We start from the raw sequence: 15,153 nt of genomic DNA, 5'->3' as shown, positions 1-15,153 counted from the left end.
CACAACACAAGGTGTTGTAGCTGAAATTAAGGTAAACCAAGTCAAAAGCTCTAAACATGATCAATTTATTAGCAAAGCACAAATTTGCCCATAAACTGGGCTCTCAGTCTCCTCAAAAGTTAAGACTCCAAATAAGGACTGACATAATTCTTACAAACTTTTGAACTTAATTCAAAGACATGGTACACTTCCGCAGTTACCTAAAATATCAGCAGTGGGGCAAGCTAGATGGCACAATGGATAGAGCACCGACCCTAAAGTCAGGAGAACCTGAGTTCAAATTTGACCTCAGACACTTAACATTACTGTGTGCCATTAATCTCTTTACCCCAACTGCTTTGTTAAAAAAAAAAAAGTCAGCAGTGACACAGAATAGGATTGTGAAATAGAATCATTTTTCATTTTCTCAAAAGATAGAAAAGACAACTTCATGCTATTGGGACAGTCTGCTTAGCAGGGATGCCTATACTGTAAATTATTCTCACACCTTTCTAGTTCCAGAAAATAAAGAAGAACTCCCAAGTCTAAGTCCACATGGAAGGAGAGCCAAAGCCACAGCTACTCAAAGTTGCCCTGGCTAGTTTACTGAGTTCATTATCCCCAATCTCAAAACATGAGTTTAGAAGATAAAACTCTAATCCTTAGAGTGGGAAAGATATTCCTTCTCTATTTAATCCTAATTAGAGGTTTATTTTTTAAAATGCACATTTCTTGTATTGATTTTCTAGTAAAGGAGTTGTGACTGAATTTAGGTGATCACTAGAGTTTCTATATTTGTATTTAGAATGACATTTGAAACAAAATGAAATCCAATTATGATCCACACTACTCCCACATTGAATAAAGTAATCCATGGAAATATCAGAATGAGGAGAAAATGAATTATACATACAAAGTTCCTAGCACACTATACAAAGATGGAATAAATATCTATTGAATGAATTAACCTGTCAAGGTAAGAAGATTCAGAATGAAAAGATCCAATCAAAGAATAGCATAGCTTAGCTATATCCTTTATAAAAAGATGACCAATTGACTTTGTTCTCTAGAATAAAGTAATAAATGAATATATTTTATCCAGACTTTGTCGGCTGTCTGAATGATTAGCTGAGATTTCGAAATTTTTAAAAAAAGTTATAGGTAGTATTTTCTGATGTTTATTTTCGCTCTTAAAATCTAGAGTCTAGATTATCCTTTCTCCAAAGCAAAAAACATTAAACATCCTTTGTTCTTGAAAAGCAAATATTATAAGAGACAATATTTCCAGAATGAAGCACGATTTACGCACAATTCATTTGTTATCAGCACTAAACATACATATCACCACAAATTCATGCAAACTAAATGCGTCTTTTTGAGGAAGAATAACATAACAAGGTACAAAACAAATAGGGAACATTAACTTGAGTTGTAGTTAAAATATTCCTACTACCATAAGCTTCCTGAAGTAAAAAATGATACTTTTATAATTCTGTGTAGGACAAACCAGTCTAGCTAAAGCAATAATGGCACTTCAGAGGCAAAGAAAAAAGAACTATGTACCAGATAAAGTAAAACCACCACTTTGATTACCACTTTCTCTCAGACCAATATAGTAACTCTGAACCCAAGAGTTCTGGGAATACAGGGTCTACAGGTCAACAATCTAGACACCCAGCCAGGAGTTAGGGAAGCAGTTCTTCAGGTGAAGGTACCAGTCACCTTCATCAACTATTGACAAAATGTTACCAATGGGGCATAGGCAAACCAGCCTAGTCAAAGCATGATACTGTTGTGAAGCCAATAGGAGGCAGCATGGGCCAAGAGAATCAAACTACTACTACTACTACTACTACCAACATTACATCCCCTTAAGCCCCAATAGCTTAGGTCGTTAATCTTAAGAGCCTTGGGAGCCTGCATCCAGACCAGGCCTCTCAATCACTATTCTGAGAAATTCAACCTAGTTTAACAGCTTCTCCAAGTGTTGCAGTGCCCACTTCAGCAAACACAGCCACTGATGTCCCAGAAAAGAAAGTTCATGGCATCCTTTACATTGTCAAATAATTTAAAATTAAAAAATAAACAGGATGTTATCAATAGATACAACAGCAAATAAAATGCATTATCATCTGCTTTGTTGCTACAGCCTAAAGAATACATGTCATACATGTGTTGTCTCCCCAACTGGTCTGCGAGTTCCTTAAGAACACAGGACTTTTTTATAAGGACTTACAAATACTTTTTCATTAATTTCATTCATTCAGTCAGTCATTCATTGTACCTAAAGTAGTATCTGATAAACAAATGGCACTAAATTAATACTTATGAATCGAATACTGAGTAAAGAAATCAAGGACCCTGGAAATAAATTTAGATTCGGAAACAATGCCAAATCACTTATTATTCTTTAATATTAATAATGAATCCCCTTCAATTGTGTCAGATCTAACATGGTACCTTGCCTTTAGGAAACATGTTGTATTAAAAAATTATAAGACAACTTTCTACTCAAGAGGGCAACTATATTCATGAATGTCAAGACAAACGGATACTATGGTGGGTATTTAAAATTCTTCTATACTTTTTTACAAAGTATTTCATCATAACAGCTGCCTTTAGGGAAAAATGCTATCTTGTCCCTTGTTTCCTACATCATATAGTCACTTTTCCAATTTTATCTTTTTGCTTTACCTACTACTTTAACTATCTTCCCTATTTATTATTCCTCTCTTACCAACTTCTTGTTTCTTATTCTGTCATTATTGTGATAATAAATTCCTGAGCTTTAGCTGTTTGTGAGATATATATATTCAGCATTATGGATTTGTTATATTAGTAGAATACAGATGGAAATGGCTGTCTCAGTTCAGCCAAATGACCCTGAGGCCTGAGCAGGTCTGTTTAAATTTAGGTTTTTCTTCCTTCTAATTGGCCTGAAGATAGTCCCTCAATAGAAGTTTTTAATGAGGTGATGGGAAAAGGAATCACCTCAGATCCTCCCTTTCAGAAAATGGGATTAGGCTGCCATCAGTACACAACAGCTCTGGTTGAATCCACAAGAATTTGGATAGAGTAGATGGTGAGGTTACAAAGGAACTTGCATTTCAGTTAAATGAGTGGTGTATAAGGTTACAAAGGTGGAAAATATCAGGGTAGAGAAACAAATTACAAAGCAAAAATGAGACTCAAATGATTGGAAGCTACCTAAAGTAAAAGATGAAGATAATTACAAGGCAAACGCTTATATTCATTTTGTTGTATGTGTTGTGAGAGAGATAACTTCAAAGATTTTTTCCTATCCAAACATACAGAAAAGACCAAATGGATGAAAATGTCTATTGCTCAGATTTCAACATGCGTTTGAATAGACACCTAAAGAACTTGTGTAACAGTATGCATGTCTAGGACACACAGTATAGATTGATATAAATGAACTCTACCAGTGAGGAACAGAAGGATTGCTTTCAAAAAATTGGAAAGGTCTTTTATTGAGCCCAATTCCCATGAAAGCAAAGTCGCATTTTTTTCAATACAATCATTTTACCAGTGTTCTATATGGCAGCAAGATGTGGATTATCACTGCCTCTAAAGACCCAAGGATGAGTTATCATAGAAAGGATAATAGGGAAGTACACAGTCTTTATGAACAGACCACAACACATAACAAAGAACCCCAAAAAAAGAACAGAAGTAAAGAATGTTAACAAAGAAATACATGAAAGGAAATGTTTTGTATAAGGGTAAGGGATTACAATGGACAACCAGAGTGGTCCCTGTAGATATCAAGACAAATAGAGAAAGCCAGGCTCCAATCAATTGGGGAGTTCCTCTGTGAGCACTTTTAGAAGAACATAGGCATGTCACAAAAAATGAATAGTTATGAATAAATTGTAATCTACATCTTTGGAAAGAATGGCCAAAGCCAACATCAAAGATCAATTTGAATATTTTCTGGCACACATCTATATGAGTATATGTCTCCCTTAATAAGACTATAAAGTCCTTGAGGTTAAGGATTGTTTTATTTTTGCCTTTATTTCTTTAGTAGGCAGAGGCTAACATAAAGCAGAACCTTAAAAAATTCTTGCTAATTGCTTGGAGTAAAGTTAGATATGTCTCAATTCTAGAATGGGGCATATGAAATTCATATTCTTCAATCCAAAATATTGCTTCAACTCAAAATCTAAAATGACCTGATACTAACTGGTAGTGTTTCATATAAATATTAAGTAATGGCTCCCTGGGAACTCAACTTAAAATCCAGTGTGTTATTCAGATTTCTTAATGAGCCCCTTTGATCAATCAAACAGGGCACTCCCTTGGTAATAGTAAACTTTTTATTTTTCTGTATAGTTGAAAATATATAGAATTATTTGGTTTTCTCTCAAATATCTTATAGTCACTATTTCTGAAGTCATTGTATTTGTCCTTGAATCACATGTCCAGAAATAAAGTATTTTACATCAAAAGAAACTCAGAAAACAGGACAGATTTCACAGATTTCAAATCTACTAAAGCTTAGTAATTAGCTTAGAAAATAAATTCCCATAGCTGGTTTGGGAAGTGAAAGCAAGTAGTGGAAATGTACTACTTTATTCATTGCCTTATGAATATAGTCTTTCCTGATAATTCACAAGCAAGAAGGCAACAGTAACTATCATTAAAAGGGAAGGGAGAATCCTACAGCAAAACATACATATAAAATATAAATCTAACCTATTAGAAGGCACGAATTATGGGACAAAAATTAAGATGTATACTAAAGCAAGGCTGTCTTTATTCCGAATCAATTTTAATTCTCCTTGAAGAAATGTACATTTCTGAGTGCTTAAATTCACCGGATTACACACAAAATGACTAATTTTAGATCCAACTTCTATCGATACTTTACAGAGCTGCTGCTTTTATCTACTTAAGTCGCAAGTCAAAATATTCGTCTGAAAAACAAGTTACACTCCCTTCTACACACACCACCACCACTATCATCATCATCATCTGGTTAGGCTTTCACTTCTACCTATATCGGTCTGTTGTTGTTGTTGTTGTTTTAAGTCCTCACAGCTTCCAAGACCCGTGAAGATAAACAGTGCTCAGAGGGCAAAGGGAAAGCGCCGACACAAGGCACAGGACCCCCAGGGAAGAAAGGCAAGGGAACCAGTGAAGACAATGGAAACGAGGACGGTTTTTCACTCACTCCCTCCCTCCCTTTCTGGCGGGTGCGATTTGAAAGAACCTGGGAAAAGCTTTTGGACGCTGGAAAGTGCAGATCAGTGCTAGAGTGACAGACATCCTGGAAATGAAACCGCAGGAAAGGGGCGGGGACAGCAGTGGGCGAATATCGCCCTTTCGCCCTCACTCCGGACGCCCTTAGTCCCAAGGGGCTCCAGCCGCTCTCGACCCCGGCCCAGCCCAGGTGCCAGCAGGGGGCGGGGAAGCCGCTGCCCCTCGGCTTCCCCCTCCCCCCCGCTACATACCGGCAGCAGGGTACCTGGGGCTCGCGCCCAAGCATTAGCCAGCCGGGGCCGGAACGGAGCAGAGCGGGGCGGAGCAGGGCTGGGCTCGGCTGGGCGGGGGGGAACTGCGCCCCGCCACCCTCATTCTCTTCCTCCTCGCCTCCTCCTCACACAACTTCCAGCCTGGGGGGGGTGAGGGACTCGCAAGTCCCTCTGTCTCGACGCCTGTCCAATTGGTCCGAGCGCGTGCCGCCGCCGCCACGGCTCTTGTCTCGTGCCGGACCCTTCCTCCGCGCTCGTTGACTCCACTTGTCCCTTATTCCCCTCCCGCGGACCGGGCCCGGCCGTGAGGGGGCTCACAGAAACTGAAGGTACCACCCCTTCCTCCCCACTCTCCGGAGCACGGCTCCGTTCTTCCTCCCCAAGATCTCTCCCTAACCTGCCCCACTCCTACCCTAGTCGCCCTCCCGCAGGTGTTTACCGGGCTGCGGGGAAGAGGAGGAGGCGGCGACGGCGGCGGCAGCTCCTCAGTCCCGCGGCTAAGATGGCAGCCACTCCCGAGCCCAGACCACAGCTACCAGCCAAAGTCGGCAGTCAATGCGCAGGCGCGGCCGCTCGGGAGTGGCGGAGCCGGGGAGAGCCGAGACTACAAGTCCCAGCAAGCGTGGCGAGCCACTCCCATTTCCCAACTAAAGGTGTCAGGTTTGAGGGCGGAGCAAGGGGGTGGATCCCGAAGCAGCCCAGTTCCCCTAGGTACTTCAAGGGCAGGTAGTTCGGGTTCCAACGAGTCTTCCTCTGAAGTTCAGAATATGAGACTGGGCACAGGCTGCATTGTTGACTTAAGACTCGGAAGCCACTTGTTTGAATTCTGACGCCGGAAAGTATTCTGTCACCCTGGACAAGTTCTGACATTTGCCAGAACAGGTGACATCCTCATCTGTAAAATGGGCATGGTAATTCCTGTCATTCCTGTCTCACAGCAGTTCTGGGTAATACTACCAGTCTTAGTTAACAGTCCAAACCCCTATACCCTGCCTGCATCACATGGGTCTGAATAATAACGCTAGCCCTGCCGATTTATTTTGCAAGTAAAAGAAAGAGGTATGTATGTTTACGTAAGACTAATTAAAAAGAGGACAAATTAGCCTGAAGTCCTTCTAGGAACCAAAGTACAGTGTTAAGACAACATGAAGAAATCTCTTAGGTTACACAAACTTTTATGAGGTACTACGAGGGACTTCTATGGCCAAATCCAGCCTCTGTGTTTACTCCTGGGGAAATTGGGCCCGGAAAAGGGAAAGTGACTTGTCCAAGGCCTTATAAAAAGTTAACTTTGGGGACAGTTGTTTTTTGTTGTTTGCTTGCTTGCTTTTTCCTTTGTCAACTTTTTTCCTTTTTGATCTGATTTTTTTTTTTTGTGCAGTATGATAAATATTAAAATATGTTTAGAAGAATTTCACATGTTTAGCCGATTTAGATTACTTGCTGTTTAAGGGAGTGGGGGGAAAGGAGGGAGAAAAAAAAGACAAGCTTAAAAATCCTAAAATAATAATAATAAAAGAGTTAAAGGCAGACCTTATATGAGAACTTGAGTACCTGGGAGTTATTCCATTGCTAATACCCTGGATCCCAAAGAATATAACCTATGGGAATATACCTGAGGGGCCCAGAATGTCCTGGCCTTGAAAAGCAAGGAGTTCTCCCTTCCATTTATGTGCCATTGTACTGGGTTTAGAGGCCACTGGGGCTGGCACAGTAAAGCTTCTAATCAGAGTTCAAAGATCTGTGCCACAAAACTTAGTAATGACTAAAGCAGTGATACACCTTCTTGCATAAAGGAGACATCATGATAACTAACAGTAAAAGCCAAGAAATTCAAAGCTGCTATAGTCCATACCTTTCTTCAGCTATTTAGAGGCTTTTAGCCTGCATACCAGTAAAATAGTGAAATGAGGAAATTGAGCCATGGGATATAAAGCTAGAAGGTACCTTGGAGGTTATCATGTCTGATGTCATTTTATAAAGGTGAAACATACTAGTATTTCACAGATAGTGTGATTGTGATTTGATGAGTGAGGTCAAGCCAAAAATCTAACCCTGACTCCTTTGTCTCCAAATCCAGTATTCTTTCTGATGGTACCTTTCAAAAGTAAGAGTAGCGATCCATTGGCTATCCAACTACTTAATGATTATTACCTTTGTTAGAATGAATTCATTAATCAGAATGGGGTGTGAACCAGAAATTTAAACCTTCTTGAATCAATCCAAGCCATTGCTTGAAACTTGGTTATTTATATACTTTAACATATTTAATATGAATTGGTCTACCTGCCATCTAGGGGAGAGGGTGGGAGGAAGGAGGGGAAAAGTTGGAACAGAATGTTTTGCAAGGGTCAGTGCTGAAAAATTATCCATGCATATAACTTGTAAATTAAAAGCTCTAATAAAAAATAAATTTAAAAAAAGAAACTTAGTTATGTCCTAAAGAAATTATATAAAAGGAGCCACCTAAGAATAAAATTCTAAGAGTCTTTAAGAAGAGAAGAAGAATCAAAAAATGTAGACATAAAAGAACTCTTATTGTAGGAAGCAACCAATCAACAAAAGGACCAAGAGAAAAGACATCCAGGAGGGCTGTGGGTTTTACAAGCTGATTCCATCAGTATATCCCACCTACACAAGGACTGAGAGAAATACTGAAGAAGAAAAGTCTTTTCTCTCTAACTTCCCTTCTGAAACTATAATATAGTCTGTTTTTGTTCCCCAAACATTTCTAGTGACATGAATTTTGCCCCAACCACAAAGAGGCCAAGGGTTAACTAGAGATATAAATATAAATTGAAACCGAGCTAAATCTCGGCCTAAATGTTAGGAATTTTTCTGACTGGGGGTGCTCTGAGATTGTGATTGAAACCAGTAACTTTTCATTTATAAAGTCCCTTAAGTCTCAGAGAAGAAAACATTGTAATTGCCCTTAGGTTTAAAACAAGCTAATTATTTTAATAGGATCAATATGTTACTTAAAGAGATGTTATGTAGAAGAAAGTTTAGAATTTTTCTTTATAATTCCTGGGGGGCTTAAATAGTAGTGATGAATGGAATTTTAAGGAAAGGCAGAGTAAGATCCAATATAAGGAAATAACAATTATATATATTCAAAAAAATCTAATGGGTTGCCTTGGGAGATAATGACTTCCTCATTATCAGAGGTATGCAAGAAGGGACCGGATAATCACTTTTATGAACATTTAGAAAGTATACATACATAAAGGTTGAACTAGATATCTGAGGTTCTTTCGAGATCTGAGATTTAATGGATCTTCTCTTGATTTCACAAAGCAGCCACTGAAGGCCACTAGCACTTGGGCATAATGGAAAATGAGAAACAATATTTTTATCCTTATTTTATATCTACTTTGTATACAAGTAGACTTAACAAATGCCAAATTTATAGGTGAATGGATAGTATTTCTGAGGCATCCTAACCCTTACAGCAATTCCGTGAAGACCAGCAAATTTTTGCCCAGGAATAAGCAGGAGCAGGATCCCAAAGTAGGTCTGGCAGCATTTATAACAACAGTTGACATTTATATAGTGCTGAATTGTACATACCTTATCTCAACTCATTGGACCGTTTATTAACTCTATTTAACAAAAGAGGACACTGAAAGACAGAGAAAATAAATGGCAGAGCTTAAATGCACAGAGTTGGCAAGAGAAATCAGGTCTCTTGGCTTTTCCTTGCTTTTCTACTGTATAATGCTGATGCTTATAACATTGAACCCAGGTTTCTGCCCAATTCATGCTCATTTTTCTTCTTGAATAGAGAGTTCTCTGTATTCAAAAATTACTTCTATCATCAATAGGCATGCACAGTAAACAACACATAATTACTTAATCCCACTTTCCCATCCTAGGGGGATGGGGTGGACTAGGGATCAGCAAGGGACAGAGTTGGGTCAGATTGGCATCAGAAATGCCAAACTACTCCTCTGACCATCTGACCTGGAGAAGTGTTTTGGCAAAGAGTTAGGAATAGCTGGAAAAGAAGAGAGCAAAAAAGAGGAGAGAAGGAAAAGAGATTGAACATGTAATGGACAGGAGAGAAAGTAAGGAAACTGAAGAGAAAAAAAACAGATGTAAAAAGAAAAAGAGCATACAGGGAAGCAAATGATTGAAAAAGAGCCAGATGCTTTCCTTGCAAAGTCCTGAGTCATGCTTCCATTTCAAAACTCACTAGATCTACCCTTTCAGCTTCCTACTGTGATAGAGGCCCTTATGAAAACCAAAGAATACAAAGGGAAGTGTACTGCATTCAAATTCCAATTCTGCCTCTTTTTAACTATGTCATTTTTATGTCATTTAACGAAGTCATTTCTTTCTTATTCACCTCCTCCTCTTTCTGGACCTAAGTTTTTTTTTTTTGTAAAATGAGGGGGCAGGGAAGGAAGTAATAGCAAAAAAAAAAAAAAAAAAAAAAAATTTCTTCAGAATCTTAAGAGACTGAATAAACGTTAGGGTATCCATTGAAAATGAGATGAGTTTCTAGGCAAAGATTTAAGGAAAGAGTTATTATTTAAAGAGACCCTGGAAATAAAGCTTCTGGAGAAAAAGAAAAGAAATATTAGTTAAGATAGTTATCATGGTGATATGAGGATTTCACAATGACCCATGGGCTAATGCAGCAGTCATGTAGTACCCATATTTCAGTTCTCCTATAGATACTTAACACCCAACATTTGACCTTTCTCTGAGTAGTCCTAGTTCTCCATGCTATTTATACAACAAGTATATTTGTTGACAACTAAGCCTGTCGTTTTTAAGCTTAGCATCTATCTCCAGCATAGGGAAGACCTGCACATAGTAGGTGCTTAGTGCACATAGTAGGTGCTTAGTGTTTATTGAGTTAAAATTTAGGAAAGAAATTTGTCTTCAAATATCTCTAGGGCTGTCATGTGGAAAAAGCATCAGACTTGTTCTACTTGTCCCTATAGGGCGGAACTCAGAACAATGAGTAGGAATTAGAAATTTCAGCAAGTCAAAGCAAAAAGAAAAAAAACAACTTCCGGTCTATTGGAGCTGGAACAGAGTGGCTCAATGAGGTAATATGTTCCCTATTACTGAGGTATTCAGACAGAAGCAAAATGACCTTTTGTCAGATAGTTTCTCTGCCCTTAGTTTTTCTTCTTTTAAACCTATTCTCCTCAGAGTGGATATTTCCAAAGTTCAGATCTGGTCCTGTTACATCACTACTGCTCAAGAAATTTCAGTGGTTCTCTACTGCCACTAGGATAAATTATAAACTTTTTTGATCAATATTTAAAGTACTTAACAATCTGATTCCAGTCTAATTGGATTTCACCTAATTCCCCTTTGTTCCTACTATATTCTAATTAGGAAGGGAAAGGAGAGAACAAGCATTTATTAAGCACCTACTATATGCAAAGCACTACAAATAGCTCTTCTTGATGATCCCCATACACAAAATTCTACTTCTGCTTTGTTCCCATGACTGAAATATTCTTGATCTACCTCCTCTATCTCTTGGAATACTGTCAGGGTTCAAGACAAATGTCACGTTTTCCCTAATAGCTTTTTGATCATGTGAAGTTACTGATACATTCTGCCCAGTAAACCCTCCTCTCTGCCTCCCTTCCCAAAAAAAACCCCATGGTTTCTCCTCAAATTATTTTGAATTTGCTTCAATATATTTTGTTTTTATTTACCTGGGTACAAGTTGTCATTCTCTCCTCCTCCAGCCCTTTTTAAAGTACAATACAAGGTCCCAGAGAACAAAGATTGTTTTATTTGTGCCTTTTTCTCCCTAGCCTATAACCCATAGGAGCTACTTAGTAAATTCTTGCTGAATTAAATCAGCGCTGGACAATTCTTGTTTAGGCATAAGTTGGAATTCTAAGGACTCTTCCAGCTCTGAGATTGAGTCATGTTCAGTCATTTCAGTCATATCTGACTTTCCCATGATCCCACTTGGGGTTTTTCTGGCAGAAATATTGGCATGGTTTACCATTTCCTTCTCCAGCTCATTTTACAGATGAGGAAACTGAGGCAAACAAGATAAAATGCCCAGGGTCACACAGCTACTAAGGATCTGAGGCCTGATTTGAATTCAGAAAGATGAGTCCTCTTGCCTCCCGGCCCAGCGTTCTGTGCTGTGTGACGCCACCTAGCAGGCCCAAGCTGTCTCATACTTTACTTGATCCAATATCTTCCTTGAATCCATGAGAAAACTAAGGGGAAAGAGGGGAAATCACTTGCCCACTCACAAAGCAAATGTGCGACACAGACCTGGGTCCGGTTTTTTAGCTTTCAAGTCTAGGGTTCCCTCTACTTCTTGTTCAGTCATTTCAGCCATGTCTGACTCTTCAGGATCCCTCCACCGCAGTCCACTAGTTCCCAAGAGAAAGAGTGCTAGATTTAGAGTCAGGACTTGGTTTTGGCCACTTCCTAGCTATATAATCTTGAACATTATTCACTTTCTCTCTCTGGGCCTCAGTTTCCTTATCTGTAAAATAGCTGTTAGACTACATCAGGGTTCTTAGAATTTGCTTTTTCTGACATTTTGCTAATTCAATATATAGGTTTCCTTGGTGATGCAATATATAAAATTTTTTTTGAGAAGAGATCTCCTTCACCTCTCTGTCTAATGGACTCTATGACATTAAAAAATCCTAAACTAGACTCTTCTCTGACTGTATGGTGTTTAAGACTATGATTTCAAGTGATTCATGGTTGGGTAGGGTTAGGGAGCCAAAGAAGAAGGTTCTTTAGATATTTGAATATCTTTCTGGCAGAGTGATGTCTAGGAAAAAATTTTAAAGAGATTGCCCTTAACATGAGTATCTCTTGGGTCTGGAAAAGGAATTCTTCAAATTCATAATCAACAAAACTAATTAAAGGTTTTACACTGTACAGCACTATGCAGGGGATGATACAAAGTTTTTTAGCTAACACAGGATTCTCTTCTGAAGTTTATAGGCTAGTAAGGGGAAAACAGGATAAAATGACAAATCTTTAAAATATAATAGCACATATTAGTACACTGAAGATAGATAAAATAAAAGAGAAAAGAAAGTGAGTATGCATTTGACATTTGATGGAGGTGTGAAATTGTGTTCCCTTTAATCTGTAAAATGAACACTCTAAAATTGTGTACCCTTTGATCTGTAAAGAAGGGAGATTCAAATCTCAGGCCCTCCTGGAAAGCATATCTCCTGGACAAGTAAAGTGGCTTCATCTGACTGGGCCATTTCTAAGGCGAGCCGGATCTCTATTCAAAATCAGACTGAAAAAGCCTTCAAAGTAATTTCATTTGGGAGATCCTGGTTTGATCAGCTCAAGCTGCCCCAGCCCACCCCTTCCTCTCCTGCCAAGATCTGCTCATTTAGTAGGTTTCTGTTTACTCATTTCTTTGCAGAATGTCCAAAGCAGGACTATGCCTTGTCCCTTGGTATAGCTGCCAGGATCCTGCCTGCTGAGAAGACATTCTCTTCTCAGGCCAGCCTCCATTTGCCTAACAGGACTTTGCCACTATGAAGTTAGTCTCTTAGCAAAGCTGACTTCTCATCCAACAATAAAGTTCTATTTTTGCCACCTAAAACTATTTGGGTTCATGAATTCATTCACAAAGAACCTGCACCTCCAACCTAAAGGGGATTTCCACAACTCTCTGACTGCCACTAGAACCCCATCACATTTATTAAAAGCTTAATATAGGCAGCTAAGTAAAGCAGTGGAGAGATTGTCAGGCCTGGAGTCAGATCGACATATCTTTGTGAATGTCCTTAGACAATAAATGTGAGACTCTGGGCAAGTCACTTAACTCTGTTTGCCTCCGTTTCCTTTTCTCTAAAAAGAGCTGGAGAAGAAATGTTAAGCCATTCCAGTATCTTTGACAAGAAAGAGTTAGACATGACTTATAAATGACTGAACATGTGCTATGTTAAACACTAGACATAAAAATGAGTTAAAAAAAAAAAAAAAGCAGTTTCTGCTCTGAGGGAGAGATATAAACTGTTACATGAGTTCATCTATATTCCCACCGTCTATGTCTACCCTGCTTCTAACCTTTACCTTGGTGAGTTCCTTAAGGTACCTGTTCCATCACCCCACACCAAAGCACTTCAATGTTGGCAGTCCTTCCAGTGGTAAGTATAGCCACTGATCATGCCTGCCCATCATCCCACACAGGACTCTGTCTATAATTCTTTAGACATTGAGAGGATACCAATAGGACAAGTATCAGATTGTCCATAAGTTTTTAGCTTTTGACACAAGACTAGTCCAAATAACTTTTTATGATACACTTCTTTGATACATAATAATTAACATTTCCATAACACTTTAAAGATTTTCAAAACATTTTACATGTTATCTGATTTATTCAACAACTATGATGGGGCAGTGTTCCCCCCAATTCTTCAGAAGAAGAAATTAAGGCTCACAGAGATTGTGACTAATCTAAGATCACATAGCTAGTGAGTGTCTTCTTGCCTCCAACTTTAATATTCAATCCATCTCATTCTACCATCATATTCACTGGAAGGTCAAATTCTGAAGCTGAAACTTAAATACTTTGGCTACATAATGAGAAGCTGGGATTCACTGGAAAAGTGGAAAATCTAATTTTGGGATAGATTGAAGGCAAAAGCAAAAGGGGACAGCAGAGGATGAGATGGATAAATAGTATCATGGAAACAACCAACATGGACTTGGACAAACTTTGAGAGATAGTGAAGGATAGAAGGGCCTAATGTACTGTGGTTCATGGGGTCCCCAAAAGTTGGACACAACAAATAATTAAATAACAAATGTAACCTTTTCCTTACTTCCTTACTTGTGTAAAGAAGTAGGGTATGCCTTTTTTTTTTTTTTTTTTTTTTACCTTCCAGAAACCCTCAAGCAGGAGAAACAGGTAGAGATGTATACATCAGATGTGCCCAGAGTTAGTAGACAAGTCTCTTCCTGACCCTTTATGTACAATGCAGAATGGAGGGATGTCACAAAAGAGGATCTCCCAGCCAACACAGATGCATCACAATTACAGAGGAATACCTCTAAGGTCTGAGCACCAGGGTCGTTCCCACATCAGGAACTCCCCAAAATGGGACTCAGTTCCCCTTCAACCCTCACAAAAAATTTGTTTCCTAATGAAATCAAGAGCCATAGAGCAGAATATATGGGAAAGGGCAGGAAAAGGGGAAGAAAGGAGGAATCCTTGGTTTTTACTGATGATGATGACCAGGAGAGATCCTAAGTATCCTTAGAATCTAGGTCAATCATAGATTTTATTTTATTTTATATATATATTTTTAGCAACAAAGAAAAGCTCTCTTCCTACCCCACTCCTTTCCTCCATTTACAAAAGGGCCCTATTCAGAAAGTCCAGATTCAAAACAGTTGTCTTATTTGTCACATTCCTATAGCTAAGTCTAAGTTCTAGTTCTTCTAAGTCATTGTATGATCTTGAGTAAATCACTTATCACAGTCCACGTCTTCCAAATAGAAATGAGGAAAAGGGAGATCTACTACAGATGGTCTCTAAAATCCCTTCAATTCTTAACGGCCTCAATTTAATCCTTTTTTTATGATTGATGTGCAATAGTATCCAGTCACTCTGAACATCAATCTTACTGTATGAAACCTTGAGAAGTAAAATACTGAGCTAACTGCAAAAGGAATACTCTGGGAAAGTTCCTCT

The 15,153-nt window shown here is 38.8% G+C and overlaps 1 protein-coding gene across 6 annotated transcripts in view; it reads right to left on the bottom strand.

Annotated features, from left to right (window-relative positions):
* ITCH (itchy E3 ubiquitin protein ligase) overlaps window positions 1-14,759 on the bottom strand; it is a 154,392-nt gene extending 139,633 nt beyond the window's left edge. For 2 of the 6 annotated variants that reach the window (XM_051979154.1, XM_051979152.1), the window contains exons 1-2: window positions 14,338-14,759; window positions 11,742-11,842 (exon numbers count right to left, since the gene is read on the bottom strand). The gene's annotated coding sequence lies outside the window, so the exon portion shown is untranslated. Of the gene's footprint in view, window positions 1-5,916; window positions 6,009-11,741; window positions 11,843-14,337 lie in introns of those variants that run through there. The other 4 variants (XM_051979153.1, XM_051979156.1, XM_051979151.1 and 1 more) reach the window with 3 other exon arrangements.
* Window positions 14,760-15,153: the final 394 nt, after the last annotated feature.

This window comes from Antechinus flavipes, chromosome 2, assembly GCF_016432865.1.
Source record: "Antechinus flavipes isolate AdamAnt ecotype Samford, QLD, Australia chromosome 2, AdamAnt_v2, whole genome shotgun sequence".
NCBI classification, from domain to species: domain Eukaryota; kingdom Metazoa; phylum Chordata; class Mammalia; order Dasyuromorphia; family Dasyuridae; genus Antechinus; species Antechinus flavipes.
This window is presented reverse-complemented; position numbering and strand designations above follow the sequence as displayed.